At 35.5% G+C, this 21,512-nt stretch overlaps 1 protein-coding gene across 32 annotated transcripts in view; it reads left to right on the top strand.

The window, feature by feature from the left end:
• The window catches only part of ADGRL3 (adhesion G protein-coupled receptor L3), a 798,980-nt gene that overhangs the window by 86,832 nt on the left and 690,636 nt on the right, over positions 1-21,512 (top strand). The gene's annotated exons all lie outside the window — the stretch shown is intronic.

Genomic DNA, 21,512 nt, shown 5'->3' with positions numbered 1-21,512 from the left:
ACGTATTGTGGGTCTTCCTGTATCCATTAAATATTAGATCATACTTATAAAAATAGTTAAACACTCATTAGGTTCCATAATGATATTTAATCATTAAATTACTTTATTACCACATTTCTTGAATGCATCTATCTTAATCACCCACAGCTTTTGTAATTTTTATGGAATTTATCTCAGATTGGTTTAAAGTAGATGACCTCTTGGAACTGTCATTTCTATATTATCAGAACACTCAGTTAGTTTGGGTAACAAATTAAAATAGTTAATTATAAAATTTAGCATTCTAATTATATGATATTGTCACATAATTAAAATTTTTACGTATTGACATATATTGTCTTGTCCCTATTTATCTATCTACGTTTATACACACATATGCACACACAGTGTTAAGGGAAACGTGACTATATCTCAATTCGTCCTTGTATATGATTTTATTTACAATGAGTTGGGCCTTGACCAAATTGACTATTGATTAATTTCATGTTTCTCCCATTGTAAATCTGTAGCACATTATTTTTTTAACTCTAGAAGCTAAATTTCTAAGTACAAATAATGCAACTTATTATAAATATAACATATTATAAATGAATGAGCTTTTAAAAATGTTAATGCTTGAGTTTTTAGGAGTAGACTGCTACCTTTCCTTTAAGTCACTTAGGGTTACTAGTGAAAATTCTGATCTTGACTGAAAGGGGAAGTTAGAAATTGGTGAAAGAAAGATCATTTCCCATGCCATTATGTTTCCTTGTAAGTAAGAACTGGGCTATCTTTATTTTCAATTTCAAAGGCCTAGGATTTTACCTGGGTTAATATGTGTGTGTGTGTGTGTGTGTGTGTGTGTGTGTGGTGTGCATGTGTGTGTATTTGGGTAAATGAATGAATGGTTTAATACAGAGGCCAAACCATAACTTCTCATGAAAGATGTTTTATTTGCCCTTATACCGTTTTCAGTATATAAAAAAAAATGACTACTGTTGAGACAGGAATATAAAATGGAGACATAGTAAGAATAATATAGTGACCATTTTCAAATTATTTAGGGGAAAATTTTGTTTCTTTTACATCTAATCTACATTGTTTAGGCTAGGTCTTTCATTTTATGGTATGATAATATTTGCTAATTGAAAATACACTGCGTTTCTTTGTTGAAAGCATCAGTTTTAAGCTCTGTTAAAAAAAGTCAATTCTAATCATCATTAATTTTTAAATAATGCAACTAAGAAAGGAGGAGCAAATTTTGCATGCATTAGAGTAGAGTAAATGGAGATGGATGGTGTTTCTTCCCTGTCTATTGACTGGTATAAAGTTTATAGGGTCAAAAGTATAGAGCCACAATTAAAACTGAAGTCAGCATGAACCTCATTAAATAAGCAGGTACAATTTATAGAGGCTAAAATCTCTTCATAATTAAAATGACCTTAAAGCTTACTGAAATATACTCATTTTTCATTAAGGCTGAAGTATAAAATATCATTCTGGGAAATAAAGTAAATTTAATTTAGTTTTTTTATTTCAATGAAAAAGTCTTCTAAATTTGATGACAAAAAGGAATATAATAACATAAAACAATCTGGGAGTTTTGGGGCTATAGCTATAAGACTAGTAATGTTTACTACAGCTTATCTGGAAGGCACTAATAGTGTTTGGGAATCAGATTACTGTTTCACTAGATAGCGAAATTCTACATGTTTGTAATTGTCTTTGGTTTTGTAGAAACTTGCTTCTGTGTGTATGTGTAACTCTTCCATAACTTGAACATTTTTTTAAAACTGTGAATTTTAACACTGCCTACAACATAGTCCATTCATGACTATGTCATACATCCAATGCATGGTGGTATTGGAGTGAATAATACAAATGGCAGAGAGTCTGCCTGGGGGCTTTTCTTCGTTAATACCAAAGTTAGAGACCTGGAGTCAAAGAGAGAAAATCCTGAAAGCTGAGAGGTAGGTGGAAAGCTGGAAATAAACCAATTTTCAAAGGTGGGGAGTTTTAGGTGCTTCTCTATGTTCTCTTCCATGCCTATTCTCAAAATGCTCCCCTTTCTTCAGGTTACACCACTGGGAAGGCAAATAGAGCCTTCTTGACCAACAAACCAAGAATCATTTTAATAACCTGTGTACCTGAGTGGCTTGACTATATCTTCTGACCTGTAATTTCCTAAAATCGCTTGTCCAATTTGAGGCCCCAACGGAAGAGTAAGGAGGGATTTCACAGACTGTTCAGGTGAACCATCTTCTTTGCTCCCTCTGTTGCAGCCCCATTTACCGCTAGTTATCAGACACCGAACACGTGCCTCAGCAGAGCAGGGATGAGCAGGAAACAGAGTTGGTGAACTGCTGAGACACATAGTCTAGCAGCTGGGGGTTTCGTGAAGGAGAAGACACCAAAGTCAAGTCAAGTGCTGGTTATATTGAGGGGAAAAGAGCTGACTCATCAGAAAGAAGAGTGCAGATGCCTGGAGAGGACAGAATGGTTTCATTCTCCCTCCTCTTTGTCTTTTAAATGGTTATTACCGTAGAACTTGGAAAGGGATCTGCATAAAACATGTTTTCTGCTAGGTTTATATTAAATATGCTGAATAAAACCTTTTTGATTTCACCTACAAACCACATGATTTAAAGCAGTTGCTCAGACATTTCTAATGGATTTATTTTCATTTCCTCACAATGATTTTAAAACTGTACCTTTTCCTGTAAATGGAAGTGTATATATATATATATATATATATATATATATATAGCTGAGATGCTCAGAATTTAGACTTATAATTTATTTTGTTTTTTATAATATACACAGTTGTCCTGAATATAGTGTTAGCAAACACGAGTGATACCTATGTGTTCCACCCCACAACTGCATTTGTTAATCAGAAGTTAATAGACTCTGATAAGAATATTCTAATTAATTCCATGTTGATTGATAATCCCTAGAAGAAAGTGGCTGAATAGAGAAGCATGTTCTGTTGGTCCCAAATATTTGTTTACTCACTTTTTAACAAGAAAATCTAGTCTCAAATCTGTTAATAAGAATTCAGATTAGCAAGCAGTAAGCGTTAAGGAGGAGTCAACCAATGTGGGATAAATTTTAAATCCTAGCTCTGAGCTTCCTAGTTGTGTTACTAGAGCAAGAAATGAAATCTCTCTCCACCAGTTTCTCTGCTTCATAGATATGAAAAGCTCTCTTGTGGTTTTTAAGGATAAAATAGGTAATGAATTTGAGTTTTGCACAGTGACTGGAATATGCTATAATTTATCTATTCCAAGACCTACGTTATATTCATTTTTTAACATATCTGAAATTGGATGCATCATAATAATCAATAGTCTATCAATTTAATTGGCAACATTTCTCCTTAATGGTACATAAAATTATGTTCTATCTTATGATCAGAGGCATATTTGTTGAAATAGGGTTCATAAAATGGCGTATAAAATAATATTTGCCCTTTAATGAGAGATGTCTTAATATCTTCTGAATATGGAGATAGGTGCTCCTTAATTGTTGGTTCCCTTTCCTTTTCTGTGGAGCTATTATTTGGTGTGTCAGGCATTGTTTGATACTAACGTCTATCTAAGTCTCAATCTGGGCTCCTTTTGTGGTTTTCAAATTAAGTAAATAAATATATAAACATATACAAAAATATCATTATTATTATTATTATTACTTTTTTTTTTGAGGAAGATTAACCCTGAGCTAACATCCACCACCAATCCTCTTCTATTTGCTGAGGAAGATTGGCCCTGAGCTAACATCCATGCCCATCTTCCTTTATTTTATATGTGGAACGCCTGCTACAGCATGGCTTAATAAGCGGGGCACAAGTCTACACCTGGGGTTCGAATCGGCAAATTCCCCGGGCTGCAGAAGCTGAGTGTGTGAACTTAACCGCTATGCCACTGGGTTGGCCCCTATGAAAATTACTTTTGATTAATAAAATATAGACCTCATAAGTATAAAGCAAATAATAAAAGTAGTGAAATTTTGGTAACTGAACATCAAGTTAAGAATTCCTATGATTTTGCTAAATCTATTTTCACACTCACCAAGTGTTCTGTAAACAGTTGATCTTGATATAATAGATGGGGGCTTACAAATAAAGACAGACTCCAGTATGGCATTGATAGTATATGTTCTGTGTTTTTAAATGGACATTTCTGTAGTTTTTCATCCAAGATAAACTGATTTTTGTGGCCATATAGTATGGTGTTTACATTTATATGTGCTACTAGTACCAAAAGGATATTGTGAAATTGAGGCTATTTTTCTTATAAGAAACAAAAGCAAAGCTAGCTTAATAACACTGTCTTTTCTGCTGCCTTGGCAAATTGTGTGATGAGGGAGACTTGTGTTGGAGTGCTGTGATGAGAAATCAGAACCAGAACATGACGGATTGAGAGTCACAGGAAATGAAACAGAAGGTAGGGTGACTCTTTACTCAGAACAAATCTCTCAGGTTAACTGAAAGTCGGGGGCTGGGAACAAAGACAGACTCATTGCCCTTTCATAGTAAATGTCTGCAAACCTAGTCATGAGGGAGCTTTTGATGGCCTGGAGTGCCTTTCAGTGGATTTGTAAATTCAATAGATATATGAAATAAAAATCAGCAGTTGGAAGTCAGTGCCTTGCCTTATATTTTGATAGATACATTGCTGAAGGATTTAAAATCCATCCATAGTGAGGATGATACATACTGGATTAGCATTAAGGGATTTATTTGGTCTTCTTTTCCCAGAAAACCAAGATTACTTCGTGTCAAAACAGTGTCTTGAGAAAGTAAATAGCAAAAGGCTTTAGTTGAAACTTCATTTGGAAATGAAGACTCTCATATTTCCAAAATATATTGTCATTATAAGATACGATTTTGTGGTCCTTTATTTCTGAAAGTAAGTGGCTTGCTTTTCACAAAGCAAAACTTGTGAAATTATGTTTATAAAATATTACTTTGTGAAAGTAGCAATGCTCAAATATATAATTTATGTCTATTCTTTGACTCATTACTTTAAAGTTACTTTAATTATCTCTGTGTACTTAAAAATACATTGCTGTGGTATATTCAACATATCCACACAATTTGACAACTAGCACCAAGGTGTTTCAGAAAGGTAAGATCACTTTTATAGCAGCTGACATTCTCACTACCCATCCTTAAGAAACTATAAACAACATCAAACAATAGATCAGTGTAGAGTGCTATAATTGAGAGTTGCACCGTTATCCAAGTGATCTTTCTTGTTTGTAATCAGTGAACCTGTGTTTGAGTCTGATACTGTCTCTTGTACTTTTTGGTTGTATAGGTAACAGTTTATTTTAAAACTATTCTGTTTTATTTCCTGGATAAAATGGATAATCTGATTGTTGAATGACTACATTCAAAACCATTATTGAACATACCAGAGATGTTTCTGGAAAAGAGAGTCCTTTTCTTGGTGTCCCTTTAATTGCATTTGGTAGACTGCCACCTAATCAGTTTCTGAGTTTGGCCCTATACCTTATATAATATATGCTAAATTGCAGATTTCAAGCCTTTGTCAGTGGAATGAGGATGTTTATATGTACTTTGAAAAACTGTGGGAAAAACAAAAACACTGAAAGTTAATTTCTAATTTAGTAGTAGTGATGATAAAAATTTGCTGCATTTTTAGTTTCTACCTTGAATTTGTGTAAAGCTTTAGGGGACAGTTCTTACTCCTAACAGATTTTTTTCCCCTTGTTTTTTGCTTGAGTCATATCCCTTTAATTGAAGGCACAAGGTATCTTGGGGAAAAAGAGGGCTTTTGAGAGACAGAACTCACTAAATCCTCACCTTACTATTTTTAATTTTTTTTTTTTTGGTGAGAAAGATTGACCCTGAGCTAATATCTGTTGCCAGTCTTCCTTGTTTTGCTTGAGGAAGATTGTCCCTGAGCTAACCTCTATGCCAATCTTCCTCTATTTTGTATGTGGGACACTGCCACAGCACGGCTTGATGAGCACCCACCTTATTTTTTACTTTAGTTAGATTACCCCATTCTCTCATTTCGGACAGGGGGCATAAAGGAGGAAAAATAATTTCCCTCTACCCTTGTGAGTTCTTAGCTGAGACCCCTGTAATAAAAGATAGATTAACAAGAGAAAAACAAATAGAAGTTTATTAAGATGTATACTTCAAGTATACATGGGAGATACTCAGGGAAAAATGAGTAACTCCCCAAGGTGGCTAAGAATTTCATCCTAAATACAATCTTAATAGAGAATGGGGGGCGGGGGGATGTAGGTCTTAGGGGAGAATAATGAACTTTAGGAAAGATCACTGGGCCCTTAGAAGAATAGATGGGAGGTATGATAGTTTGTGACAAAGTTTATCTGGGTGTGGTGTCAACTTCTACTCTTTGCTCCTGTGATAAGTGTCAGTCTTCCTGGTTGATGACACTTATGACAATGAGTTCCTTTTGGAGGCTCTGTCTTTAGGTAGATAAGGTGAGTTCAGAGATAGTGCACTTGCTATTTTTCATGTGCCTACAGCTCAAAATAATCAGTATTCCAAAGCGACGTCTTTTGGGGTGAGATGTCCTGAACTCCTAAAGTCATATATTTTTTCTTTTTTTTTTTTAAAGATTTTATTTTTCCTTTTTCTCCCAAAGCCCCTCAGTACATAGTTGTCTATTTTTAGTTGTGGGTCCTTCTAGTTGTGGCATGTGAGATGCCACCTCAGCGTGGCCTGATGAGCGTGCCATGTCCACGCCCAGGATTCAAACTGGTGAAACCCTGGGCCCCTGAAGCAGAGAGTGCCAACTTAACCAGTCGGTCATGGGGCCGGCCCCCCTACAGTCATATTTTTGAGGTGGCATATCCTGCTACCCTTTCAGGGTTCGTTTTAATTATCTCCAGAGATTCTTATGAGGGTTAGATAAGACACCCTCTGGAATGGTACTTAGTATTCATACCACTATTACCACCACCACCGTCAAATATTAGAACATTTTATCATTTGCCTGGCTTTCTGTTATGTATTTTACTGCAGACTCTTGTATAATCCTCCAGAGAGCCATTTTACATGTATGGAAACTGAAGTATAACAAAAATCAGCTCCTCAAGATTATGTAGCTAGTACATATTATAGCCAAGGATTCCACCTATGTTTTTCTTTTTAATGATTTATAACACTTTTGTTACAAACTAATTTGAGTATATGTTTTAATTATTGAATATTCTTGAATTAATCATTAACCTGTACATGGAAAAGTTATTTAAATGGTTACTATTTCTATCTGCCGTTTTTTTTTTTTTTTTGCAAGAAGCATGAAGATATTAAGGAAGCTGTCATGTGCATATCATAATAATAGAAAAAGGCACAGAATCAGATTAATTCCATTTATACCATGTTAACCAGCCTACATTTGTGATCCTTCCACTTGGGCACACAAGCAGATTGCGGAATTGTGCTGGTAGAGATAACCCTTAATTCGTCTGTATCCTGTTTTTGAATCATTTCATTAAACAAAAGCCTTTGAGTCTTCTTTTGTTGCTGAGAACAAATGGTTAGATTTTAGGAACTGTAGCTACTTTTGTTATTCACAAATTCCAGAGCCTTTCAAAATTTATCATTCACATTCTCAGCTCTGCACACAATCAGTCATTATGTCAGCAGCTGCCCAGGGAGCCTAGCTTCAATTCATTCAGCCAAATAATAACCATCAGGACAACCATTGCTACATTAAAAATAATAATAAAGTTAAAGTCTTGAATAGCAGAGTTCTTTACTTCTGCAGTTAAAAATTGATTACTTATATTCAGTAGAAATCCCATTGTACATTTTGACAGGTAGGGAAAAGCAGTATCTGTGTTGAAAATTACATTGATTAGATTGATATGTTTTAATAATAGAAGAGGTTATATAGGGTTCCATTTCCAAATAAATGACTTCAAATGATTTATTACGGGCTACCATAACTTAATCAGATGTTGGCTTTCGTTTTTGTAGTTCAGTGAGTGAGCAATCAAAAACCTGTAACCATTTGAGTAATTATAAATTTTGAAATAACTTCAATGCACAAATATCACGAGTCCACTTTTCTACATTAGAGATAATAAGGACATTACATATTGAACATTTAGCTTGCTTTTGAATATGTGATATATTTGTGATTAAATTGGAAAATAATTATTTTAAATTACAACTTGAGTGTTCCCCTCTATCTTTCTTCCATCCTGCCCACCTTCCTCATCTTTCCCCCCTCTTTTCTGTGATGTGTCAGTTCTGGCATTCAATGGCATATCGTTGAAATAACACTTCATATATTACAATCAAACCTTAAATATAATATTAATTTATATAGCATGGTAGTGAGGCTGTGTCAGGGACACACCTTCTTAAAAGTCATTTTTGTAATGTCGGGTTCTTATTATTTTAAATGTCCTTGATCATGTTCTTCTCTACTAATGTCTTAAATGAAAGCCCATATTTTTGTCAGTATCCTTCCTTAATTTCCTTCTTATTCTAAAAATAAAGGAAATGAGATGTAAATGCTGACTCAGATTATCAGTTTGCTAGCAATTTGCTTTTAAGTAACATATGGAATTAGAGGCATCAATCTATGTACAATGTTGCCACCTTCTGCTGAACACTTTACTTCTTTGAAAAGATGTGTTACTTTTGGAGTCAGTATAAACTCGAAGAAATAAAGGGCTTTCTATGAAAAAATTCAGTTTTGGTTAAAAGAAAAAAAGGTGCATATGTCAGATGATCTGAAGATTCATTTTTTTTTTTCCCTCTCTGATATGTGTGAGTGCTATTGTTAAGGACCTAGATAACTCTCTTTAAAGATTTATGTTGTATATTTTCTCATTTATGTTTATTGACAAAAGCTTAATAGTTAACAGTTCACTGTTCATTAGTAAATCCAAAGTAATAGAGATGCTTTCTTAAAAGATCACCAAGAAAATTTTGGTGTTTACAGTAGAAAATGTATGTGGCATCCTTTATTATTATTTTTATTTTTACCTTTTGAATTTTCACTTACTGTCTTATTTATCATCAAATATTGGGGTCCAGTTTTCTTTTTTAGACAAGCATAGCAATGTGCTGAAGAGTGGATTTTTTATAGGTTTAAGAACATATTTAGCTTACACTTATTAATCATGGATAGTTCTCACAATTTTCTAATATTTAATTTAATGAAAGAAAGAACTTAGTTGAAATTTAACAACTTCTTAATAGTCACGTTCACTGAGAACTCATTCTCATTTATAATGCCAGTTATCTTACTTCCATGTAACCCCAGGTTATTGGCATCATGGTCTTCATTCAGTGTTTCAATGCAAATGTTTCTAAAGGGTTACTATGATTTTTCAAATACTTTAAAATATTCCAAACAATTCTGCATGCTCTAAACGCATAAATCTTCCAAACAAATCTGATACAGAATTAATATGAAACTGGAATGGGCCAGCTTAATGAATGCCAAGCTTAATGTACAATCTCTTCTTTGAATAAATCATACAAGAAAATTGCAGACTGTGTAAATTACATAGCCATCATAAATCAATATCCTTTAGATTGCTCTGCCTTAGATAAGGGGTAGCACTACAGAGGCCATGACATACTTGAAAGTGAATGAGAGGAAAGCAGTTAAAGTGAGAGAGGAACACCCATTAAGGAAAGGAAGTGCTCAGAAAATTATTATAGAAGTTGAGTACACAAATTACACATCCCTGGGCAGTGGTTATTTTATGCAGAGTGCATGGATGAATGAGATGGCTCTTGCTCATTTTCACTATGTGAATGTTGCAGGACCAAGTTAAAGAGTTTGACTCTTCCTGCAAATTTGCCCTAATGCTTAAGAATGAGTTCTCTAAATCCTAGCATTGTTGAAGTAGTTTCTTCATAAAGATTTTGAATTGACTGATAAAGCTGCAGATCGTGGTCTCTGTTCTAATCTTAATTTGGTGTAAAAAAATTAACTTTGCAACAGGATACTGGTAATCTCTTAAAAATATTTCGCTATGGGCCATTTGATCCTTTTATTATAAAAACATACCTTGCCATCCATTTTACATTTGCATTGGCTAAATGAAGAAAAACATTAGCCAAAAATAAACAGATTGTGAGTTTAAAATATAACTTTTAAAAATATTGTCTGTACTGGCAAAACGAGTTTTATGAGGAGATGGGAACACTTTTTTAAAAAGCCTTTTCACGGGATTACATTAACTGCCAGGAAGTTTTGCCAAACAGATTTTAAGGGGAAAATCAGGCTAGCCGAACTGTCCAAATGTTTTCTCACGTTTCAAGCGAGCAGCTGCTGGGAGTTCCTGCCAGGAGTGAACCTTTCAGGCAGAATGTGAGCAGCTGCCAATCTTGTGTCAATATTTTAAATTCACTTAAAACCATCTTAACTGGTGTAAAAATTTCTCTTTCCCCCAAAAGGGCCAACAGATAACTTTTTTTGATGCTTTGCCTCCTTTTACTCCCCTAGTGGTGAAATAGCCAAAGAAGCCAATTTTGGTAGAGAAAAAGAGATTTGTTTGAATATTAAGAATAAGAACAAATCTCAATTTGTCTGTTGATGAGGACACATCTGAAATAACAGTAACAAAAATGTGAAAAAATATTTAATCTATGAATAGTTCAGCAACATTGTATAATGAATTTGTTTAGTGTTTATTGCTAGAGTTGGTTTTCTTTTTTTTAAGAAGGAAAGTCCAGAATTTGACCTTTAGAAACTTACAGATCAGGATTGGAAAAGGCAAGTAATAAATGCCTTGAAATTAGTTTGAAGGTATCTATTAAACTTCAAACACTGGAGAATAATTATCTTGACTTGACTCTTAGATTACGGTATAAGCTTATATCATAATCCATGTTCTAAGGAGTATTCTTTAAGGTAGATGAGAGTCAAAAGTACATTGTATTATTGCAGACATAAAGTGAGAGGAAAAAATTGGCAAAAGCCTGCCTGAGACTAGATTGGATGAATCTTTGTTTCCTAGAGTAGGAGGACCTTGGACTTTATTAAAAGGGTGATGATGGATAATAGTAGGGTGAGAATGATGAGGGAAAGAGAGGAGGGAACAGTAAGATGAAGACGATGCATAGGGGCACTGGTTTGCTTGGGGAGTGAGAATTTGCAGAGTTCAAGATGGTGAAGTGAAGACCACTAGTGGAGATTTTGAAGCAAATGGTTCAAATCTGTCCTGTCCTTGTGTGTATGCATGTTTTTTTTTGTTTTCATTTTGTTTTGTGTGGGGAAGATTTGCCCCAAGCTAACATCTGTTGCTAATCCTCCTCTTTTATTTTTCTCTTGAGGAAGATCAGCCCTGAGCTAACATCTCTGCCATTCTTTCTCTGCTTTGTGTGTGGGATGCCTCCCCAGCATGGCTGCTGAGTAGAATAGGTCTGCACCTGAGATGAGATCCAAACCCATGAACCCCGGCTGCTGAAGTGGAGTGCATGGAACTTTAAGGGCCCTCCTTGTGTGTTCTTATCTAACAAATGGCTATTGGGAATTTTGTGTTAAAGGTTGAACAGTTTGTGGAACCCAGCATTGTTTACTGTTCCTTGAACAAACCTTTCGCTTTCTCTCTTCTTCTTTTTGTTTTGCTTAGTACTGAAAAAAATTCCTGTGAATTCACCTCTAAAGTTTTGTGAAGTTTTTATTATTCAGGTTTAAAACCTGCTAATATATATTGTTATGCATATTAATGTTTAAAAAATACCCACAAAACAAAATCCTAACTCATTATTCATGTTAGATTATGAGATATAACTGCAAGGTAATGTGAATTTAAAAAGCAGACTGCCAAAATTAGTGCAGTTAATGCAAATAAGGCAATCTTTTAAAGTATTTATTTTGGAAAACTGTACACATTCCTGTGATGAGAATCTTGCTGAATCGTTTTTGAAGCTTCTCTTTGGAATTGTGTTTATAACCAGTAATGGATAAGAAAGTAAGTCCCACAGTTTTGCCAGAGACTATATGAACTATTTCTTTCTGTCACTTCATTCACCAGCTTGGCTCAAAGTATATTTTGACTTTTCAAAAAATAAAATCTACTCCCAGAAGCTAGCAATATGCTGTTACATGTAATATGGACCAACTTGGTACCTCCAAAATATTAGTGAATTAATGAATATGAAAATGAAGTCTAACAAAGTGGCTAAATTCAAAGAAGGGATTCTAGTATATCTTTTTTTTAATTATTGGAAAATTTGCTGTACTACTGCAGAAATTTTTAGGATGACTTACAAAGAATCCCATTCCTTAGTATGTGTAAGTTCTAATAAACTTTAAAATAAGCTGGATCGTTTTATAATATCAACTCATGTGACTCTCCAAATTTATGACTCTTGTTTCTGGAGTTAGCATACCAAACACGTGCTTTTTGGATGAGTACCTTGGATACTGACTATGTAGTAGTTAGACTCTCAGCCTCCAGGAGATAGAATGTCTACTTTGAAAGCCTAGCTTCAGTCTTTACTAGCTATGTTGTCTTAGGGGGAAAAACCACCATATCTTCCTGTAACTCGGTTTCATCATCTGTAAATTGTGAATAATAGTAATGTCTCTCTTATAGCTTTTAAAAATTAATGACTTAGTACATGTGAAGTGCTTAGAATGGTGCCCTGAACATGAAAAATGTTATTTAAGTGTTGACAATTATTAAGGTGATACTGATAAATTTGGATTTATGCATTCATTTTTTTTCCTCACTAGCAAGTTTAATGTTGAATGATCCTATTTGTGATTCTTACCTGAAAATAGTTATGACAGAAACAGTTTCTGGAAAAGTATTGTTATTCGACTGAATCTGCCATTTTCTTTGATCAAATAGCAGATTGGCAAATTGCAAATGGAAAATTGTTTGGAATCTTACACTTTTATAATAAAGACTAATTAATCAGATGTTTTATACATTTTACATTTCAAGTGGCGGGATTTTTAAGGTTAGCACAACTTTCTTTCTCTGAGTTTCATAGTAAATGATTCTGTGTTCTTAAACATAAGTGATGAATTTTATGAATGGTTCCACAGACCAACTAGTATAGTTTGGTTCCCTCATTTAGGTTAATAAATACTAAAGAATACATTTCCATTTTGGGTGGTTACATCAAACATAGATTTGACAGAAAAAGATATATTAAACCTTGCAAAAATCACAATTTAAAGAAATATATTTATTTAAAGACAACGCAGAATCTCTGCTCTATTCACAAGACATCCTGTTCAGTATTAGGAGATGATAATAGATAGCTTGTTGTTTCAGGGGTGTGAACACATTCCGTCTCTGCCTTGGGTAGCAGCTGTGGCTGCTGTGCACAGATGCGCCAGACTCTCCAGGTAAATGAGAGCTACAATGTTGTTTGTGTAGCCGCTGCTGAGAATTGTAGACTATTGGTGCTGTAGCCCTCCTACCTTGCTCTTCCGCAGCATTCGCAGGGGTGAAGACTTCATTGTGTGATTGGTTTTGCCTTCAGGTAATTGATTCAATCCTTGTTTCTCATCTCGTAGTGAAATGCATTTGATTTTAATCCAATAGTTGTGCAACTCTGAAGGGAATACCCACTGTACTGTTGTAGATGAAATTCTCTCTGTGCATTTCACGTCATGAGACTTCCAGCTTGTTTGTTTATGTTATTGGGGAAAGTGATTAAATACCCCGCCTGCCTTCGGGTCACGCTGCTGAAAAATGAACTCCTGAATGGCACAGGCAGTGAGGAGGGCTTTTAAAAAATTCTTTCTCAAGTTTTATATCTGAGAGGTTTTTTTACTTTGTGTATTCTCACACTTAACGGTGTGTGTTTTTCAGCTTTTGTATGCTTATTATTCCTTTCCTATTCTTGTGTTTGTTATAATTTTCGGATTTTCATTTCAGAAGTTAATTGTGTGTGTTGTGTATGTGTGTGGCTTCCTTGTAATAACATGTTTCTGTGGTTCTGATTATATCTGTTGTAACAAGCTCCAGAGGGCCTTGGTATAACTTCTCTTGAGTGTCCTCTCATTGATTTAAATCTCATAAGTGAGCGTTGCTAGTACAGTCGGCCCTTGTATCCGTGGAGGATACGTGTGCTATGGTTAGAATCCGCGGATGCCGAACCCGCGCATAAAGAGGGCCCACTAAAGGACTTGAGCAGCTCTGGATTTTAGTCCGAGGTGGGGTCCTGGAAGCAATCCCCCATGGATACTGAGAGATGACTGTATAGTGAATGCTTTCTGAAATCCCAGAGCATTATGGATCTTTGATAGGAAGGTCCTTCCCATCTTAAGATAAGCATCACCTGAAGTAATTCTGACAGTCCTGGAAGTGAATCATTTAGATAGTGCAACACTGGTGGCTGCCTTACAATCCTTTGTCTTTGGATACTGCTACTCAAGATGTAGGCAAAGAAAGAAGAGTTCTGCATCATATTTATAACTTGTTAAATTATGAGACAAGATTGCATTATTAAATTATTATTATTAGTTTTTAAAGATTGGCGCCCAAGCTAACATCTGTTGCCAATCTTCTCTCTTGTTTTTTTTCCTTCCCAAAGCCCCCCAGTACATGGTTGTATATTCTAGTTATAGATCCTTCCAGTTGTGCTATGTGGGATGCTGCCTCAGCATGGCCTGATCAGCAGTGCCATGTCTATGCCTAGGATCTGAACTGGCAATATCCTGTGAGAACTTAACCACTCGGCCACAGTGCCAGCCCCTGAATTATTAAGTTATGAAGACAAGATTTTTTTTTTTTTTTTTTCCTGAGGAAGATTTTCCCTGAGCTAACAGCTGTTGCCAATCTTAGTCATTTTGCTCGAGGAAGATTCACCCAGAGCCAACATCTGTGCAAATCCTCCTCTGTCTTGTATGTAGGACACCCCCACAACATAGGTGACAAAGCAGTGTAGGTCTGTGCCCAGGATCTGAACCATGAACCAGGGCCACTGAAGCAGAGCCCGTGGAATTTTAACCACTTGGCCATAGGGCCTCCCCAACAAGATTGTGTTATTCAAAATCAACCAACTAGTGTTTTGCTATCAGCCATAAGCCTTGTGCCTTGTATAAACTATTTGCAGCAATAATTTGAAGCAATTAATTATTTGAAACAGCAGATTTTGCAAATGATTTTTTTCCAACTATTTTACTTTATGTCTATAATAAAGAAGATATATTTTTGTTACAACACTTAAATTGTGAATATCTTCATTGGAAAAAATGAAGTTTAGTCTAGATCTGGGCTTTCAGTAGTAGGTCACATGTATTAGAATTTCTACAGTATTATATTATTACAGAATTTATGTACCGTCTTGTACTCCTTCCAAAGAGAGTTCAAGTTGGAACCACCAAAACAACTGGGTTACATATGGTGTTGTAGAATGGATTATAAAATCAATGGGGCTTCTGTTTAGATAAGTATGTGTTGTTGGTGTAGAAAACACTGGAGTTGGTAGGGTCTGGGACACTCTCTTCTTAAAAGTTTAGCTTTTACTCAACTTCATTGGTTGTTGCCTTGAGGAAATTTGAGTTCAGTCTTACCCAATCTTCTGATCTTTTTAAAGAGAAGTAGAGCATCTAGATTTCTATTTGAATTCCCTACTTTTTAAATGTATCCTACTACTTCAAACTTTTTTCTATAATTATAAATAATAAATAATTCATAGAGAAAAAGATGTATAGTATCTTTCCATAAAGCCTTTGGTTTTCTAACTCTCAGATTAGCCTGGGTTTTAAAAAATTGAGACGTAATTAACATAAAATAACATGCACACTTCTGAAGTGTTCTCTTCAATGATTTTTGGACAGTTACATGTAACTGTGTAACCACCACCTAAAACAAGATTTAGACCATTCTCATCACCTGTGAAAATTCTCTATTTTGTCTTTCCAGTCATTCCTCATCACCCCCCTTGTGTAACCATTTTCTAGAACTTTGTTTTAAAGGGCAAAGATATTCTGTCTTTACATCAGATGAAGCCCAAGGTTACAGCTACCATTGGCAGCCTCCTGCTATAAAGAATACAAATAAACTCATTCCTTTGGTTCAGGGAAGAAGGGAAGGGAGATAATATTTGTGTAATGCTTACTGCATGCTAACTACTTTATATCCATCATTGAATCCCTGTGTCCAAAAGTTCTGCAGTTTCTAGAGCATCATTTTCTAGATGCAGGAACTGAGGCTTCTAATGAAAAGGTGACTTGCCCAATGTCAAACTATTAGCAGCCCAGGTGAGAATGAAAAACCAGAACTGTAATTTTAAAGACTGTTTTTCTACTACTGTAAGCCCAGAAACATATCTTTGAAAGTATCGTAATGAAAAATGGTTATTTATGATAAAATTACCACGTTATGGCAATATCTGAAGTATCTCAATCATTTATTAATTGTCTGACACCATTCTGACATACTATTTTCAACTTCTCATTCAAATTTATGAGGTAGTATTTTTAATCCTATTTCACAGATTAGGAAAATAAGGATTAGAAATATTAAGTACCATGCTCAAATTTACATATCAACTGAATCATGGAGCTGGAACTTATTTATTTATTTCTTTGGTGAGGAAGATTGGCCCTGAGCTAATATCTGTTGCCAATCTTCCTCTTTTTGTTTGAGGAAGATTGTTGCTGAGCTAATATCTGTGCCAGTCTTCCTCTATTTTGTATGTGGGATGCCGCCACAGCATGGCTTGATGAGTGGTGTGAAGGTCTGCACACAGGATCTGAACCTGCAAACCTGAGCTGCTGACTCGAGTGCACGACCTTAACCACTACCCCACAGGGCTGGCCCGATGGAGCTGGAATTTAAACAGGGGTCTTTAAACACTACTTTTTATAAAACTATTTTATTTGTTGTATTTTAATGTTGTTAAGTTACTGATTTTGGTTTTCAAAGAAAACTCTTCTTGATGAGTTAATTCTTTGACAAATATATTCATGGATCACAGATATTCAATTAATGAATATGAAATGTGAAAGTATGGAAACAATATAGATGTTTCAAAAAGTATGAAAACAATATGGATAAAAAAAGATACATTTGTATGTAAACATGATATTTTTTAAAACCCCAATAAAGTGCTCTTAAAGTATATAGGATATTATATCGAAGGGTAGGTTCTGAAGTCCACACACTGGATAATTAGCACTTTAATTTTTTGTCCCATTGGTTATGGGTTGAATAATACAAATTAATCACACCCTTTCTTCTGTTTCATTTCTGAACCAATTGGGAAGTTAAGATCAAACTGGTGTTTTTAGAATTTTCAAAGCTAACTTAGGGAATGTAGCTTGGGTGAAAGAGCAGGGTTTCCAACTACATCCCCCTGAAATGCTTTCACCGACTCATTTTTAGAGGGAGAAGCTGGTGAATCAAGATCTCCCTGAGAGCAAGTGTAAGGTGGTCCTAGTGACTCTCTAGTGGGAAGAAAAGGATGCTTATGGGCATGCAGGTCCATGAAAAAGTGAACGATCCCACGGAGGGCCCCACGTAGAAATAGTGACTCTGACACGTTAACTTGCCAACATTGAGTACATCTCACTGAAAACTAGCCTCTTACGGATTCTTCCTCTCCTGTAGCGGGAACCAATACGGGATGGAGAGAGAAGAGGATCTCCCACTCTAACGCTGCTCCTGGGAGTGGAAGGGTGGTGGAGGAACTCCAGCAATTGCTTGGAAGGGTGGCAGTGAAAAGAGGGGGAGGGAGAAAGGGGCCCAATCTGTGTTAAGTGTTGCTTTTGGTTTTCATACCCTTTGAGGTTTCAGTGTGAGTGACAGTCAAATGTTTACATAGTATCAGACTTTAGTGTTTTAAGACTTCCTAAGGGGGCACTTACTGTGCTTATCCTGTTCATTCACTTGAATCTGCTTGCTGCTCCTGTGTTAATTCACCCTGGCACCGTAACTGCCTTTGAAATTCACAATAAAATAAAAACCATTAGGGAAGGCATCAGTCAGTGATAAAAATAAGGTCTGCAAAACTTGTACTTTAATTAAAAATGGGAGCTGTTGAAAATGAGAGATTAATGGAGTCATAAAGTAGAAAAATTAAAATGCATATGTAAAACTGAATGGAATAATAGTTCTGAAGATTTACTTTGTCTTAAAAGGGTCTCTGAAAGTATCCTGTCATCATTAGATTGTAAGTCTGAAGGTCTTGAAGCTGAGGAAATAGGAATTTGCACAATCATTGTTACTGAGGTGATGAGAAAGTGTTATAGTTTACTGTCTTATTTAAAAAGATAATGCGGTGGAAAACGATACTATTTGGTCTTTCCATTTTCTTTTTCTTTTCTTTACCAGAAAGTAAAATATATTTTCATTTGGCAAGTTCTTCAATTACATTTTTGCTGCACATGTAGACGAAAGAGTACTCTTTCAAATTATGTGGCTCCAAAGTAAAGAGATCAAAATTTATTTTGAGTCACGAAAATGTAAAGCTTTAATTGTTGCTTGTTTTTAATTGATTTTGCAGAGGGGAGAAAAATATGAAGGAAGGAAGGAAATCATATCTGTCAGTTACTTTTCTGGAAATCTGTTTGAATTCAGTAAATTAAGAAACGGCTTGGTCTACTGCGCGGTTCAGTATCTGAGGTCAGGACATCTGGAACCCTACTTTGGCTCTGCCACAGTTGTACAGTGGGGATTTGGGTCAAATCATTTTAACACCTTTCTTTTTTTTGCCTCTAGTAAGCCTCTACAAATTAAAATGCAGGAGAGTAATCACTGGGCTATGTTACTAGCATCTTATGTACTCATTGTCTATGTGTGAAAATTAACAAGACAATTACTTCCACCATAATACTTCCTTATTGCTATGTAGCAATGATCATTTATCGTACTAAAAAAATCTCATCCTTATGTACACAACTTTCCTACTAAATCATGTATAGCATAGTAGTGTCTCCAGCTAAGAATAACAACCTCATGTTTTAAAGAGGTTAGAAGGAAAAGAAAGGTAGGTTGCTGATAATTCACTGGTTCAGAGTATTGGTTTTTAGGTATTTTCACCAACGGACCTAAAGTAGATGGCCATTCTCCACAAAAACGACACTACTGCAATCTTCCATCCCTCAAAAATGAAAGATAGGATTTGGTTGTCCCACAGATCATCTTTCCAAGAAAGCGAGCTGTTCTTGCAATAGGATGGCAGATGGAGCAGCTTTTTACCAGTAGGGGGTTTGTTCTCTGCTGCCAAGGATATTGAGGAAAGAAGGAATTATGCTAATTTATCTGTTTTTCTCCTTTGTAAGCAACTTTCCATGTATAAGGGACTCACTCATTTTGGGATTTGAGTTATTTTTTGGCACTTGGCACAAATTGTGTGCTGAACGGATATGTACTGTTTAACCTGTAAACATTAGATATGAATGCAATATACTGCTAAAGGGTCTTCTGCTTGTTGAATTTCAAAAAGTCATGGGAAGGTTAAGTCTAGAAAACATTCCAGGTAGTCTCTCTTTCTGCCCAGTTTCTAAGATCATGTACAGTATATGAGAGCTCTTAGAAAAGTAGAGATTATCCTACCCCTGGCCAAAACCTAATAAATAAAAATATATAAAGTGGACCAGCTCTCATTCTGATTAGCCACTCAAAGATTATTTAAAAGACTATGTTTATAGAGGAGTAGAGTACTTAGCTCTTAGTATGTTATCCCCATGGTATTGGCTTCTGATATATATACAGATAGTTTCGCTGTCTCTCCTGACTTTATACAATGGCTGCTTAGATGCAGAATCTGTTTTCTCTCTGTGAAGAACAATACTGGTTTTCCATTCTTTGCCAGGGCGTGGGTTCTTCCAGGGTGTAGTCAAGTGCTCAATCCACTGGGACACATAATTACACTCTGCTCTTTGGTGCCTTCAAAGAGAATATTTTGTGAGGATTATTAGTTTTCTCAAGCAGTCACACGTGTATTGAAATTGCAAGATCAAATCCAAAATCCTTTTGAGCTTTTATGGAATAAAGATAGCATGTGAAAATGATGAGCATCCTCATTACAATTACTACTTTCTAAGAAACCCTTTTTCCATGCCCTCTAAGATCGGCTTTTTTTTCTTTTCTTTTTCTTTTTTTTTTGAGTTCCTTTGTTCCCTTTTCTTTCATCTGCTGCTTTTGACTTGTCCCACTTCAGGGGAAGATAATTGAATCACCTCAGGCTGAGTGTTTGTGGACCCTACAAATTTAATGCCTCTAAATAAATTATGCATATTCTACAGTAGTTAGAAAGAGTGGAATGGGTATATTCCAGGCTAGGTTGTTATTTCAGATGAGTAGTTAATATCTTGGTGTCTTGTATTATTTTGATAGAGAGGGAACAAAAAAGGATATCCCGATCTTAGGCAAGGACATTCTACTTTGTGCCAAACTTCAACTTTAGGTAAAAGAAGTCTTCCTTTTTTCTGAGTTTCTCATCCTGACTGCTGAATGATGCTGACTAAAAAAACCAAATCAAAAAACAACCTGATATTTTTAACATATTATTAAGGATAGTACAGGCTATGTTGCAGTAACAAATAAAGGTTTTAACACTATATAGATTTATTTCTTGCTTGTATCCAGTGCATCTCAGGTGACTTTCTTGGGAACTATTTTCTAAGTCATTATTTGCAGACCCAGGTTGCTTCCCTTTTGTTATTCCTTCTAGAATATCTGGCTTCTGAAGTTGCTGTGGTAGTATAAAGAGAGCCGGAAGACCAGAAGCTGTATTTTAATGGCCAGGTTTGCCCATGGCTCATAATCCAGAACTCAGTCACCTGGCCTGCAACCTTACCATAAGGAGACCTGGAAAAAGTAATCTTTCTGTATGTCCGGGAAGAAGTAATAATGTGGTGGATAGGGTCCATTGTCTCTGTGCGTAGTTAGTGCTCTTATAAACCTATATAACACAACCTATGCTTTTGCCCTCAGAGCCACTTTCAAATCATGGTACTCATACTTAGTTACCTTATTTATCTTAGTGTTCATAAAATATTAAAAATTTAGAGAGCCAGACCTGATGGCCTACTGGTTAAAGTTCAGCGTGCCCTGCTTTCGTGGTCTGGGTTTGGTTGCCTGGTGTAGACTCACACCAGTTGTCTGTCAGTAGCCATACTGTGGTGGTGGCTCACATAGAAGAACTAGAAGGACTTACAACTAGAATATACAACTATGCACTGAGGCTTTGGGGAGAAAACGAAAAGAGAATGGAAGATTGGCAACAGATGTTAGCTCAGGGTGAATCTTTCCCAGCAAAAAAAAAAAAAAAAAAAAAAAAATTTAGAAAGAGAGGACCAAAGCTGAAAGACTAACACTACCCAATTTCAAGATTTTCTGTAAAGCTACAATAATTAAGGCAGTATAGTATTGGTGAAAGAATAGACAAATTCTTTTTGTCAAAAGATCAGTGGAACAGAAAAAAAGAGTCCAGAAATAGATTGACACAAATACGGTTAACTCATCATCCACAAAGGAGCAAAGGCAATTTGATGGAGAAAGGATAATCTTTTCAACAAATAGTACTGCCACAACTGGGTGTCCACATGCAAAATATGTGAAACTAGAAACAGACCTTA

This window comes from Equus asinus, chromosome 3 (genome assembly GCF_041296235.1).
Source record: "Equus asinus isolate D_3611 breed Donkey chromosome 3, EquAss-T2T_v2, whole genome shotgun sequence".
In the NCBI taxonomy this organism is placed as follows: Eukaryota; Metazoa; Chordata; class Mammalia; order Perissodactyla; family Equidae; genus Equus; species Equus asinus.
The sequence above is the reverse complement of the archived record's forward strand: the minus strand, read 5'-3'. Positions and strand labels throughout refer to the sequence as shown.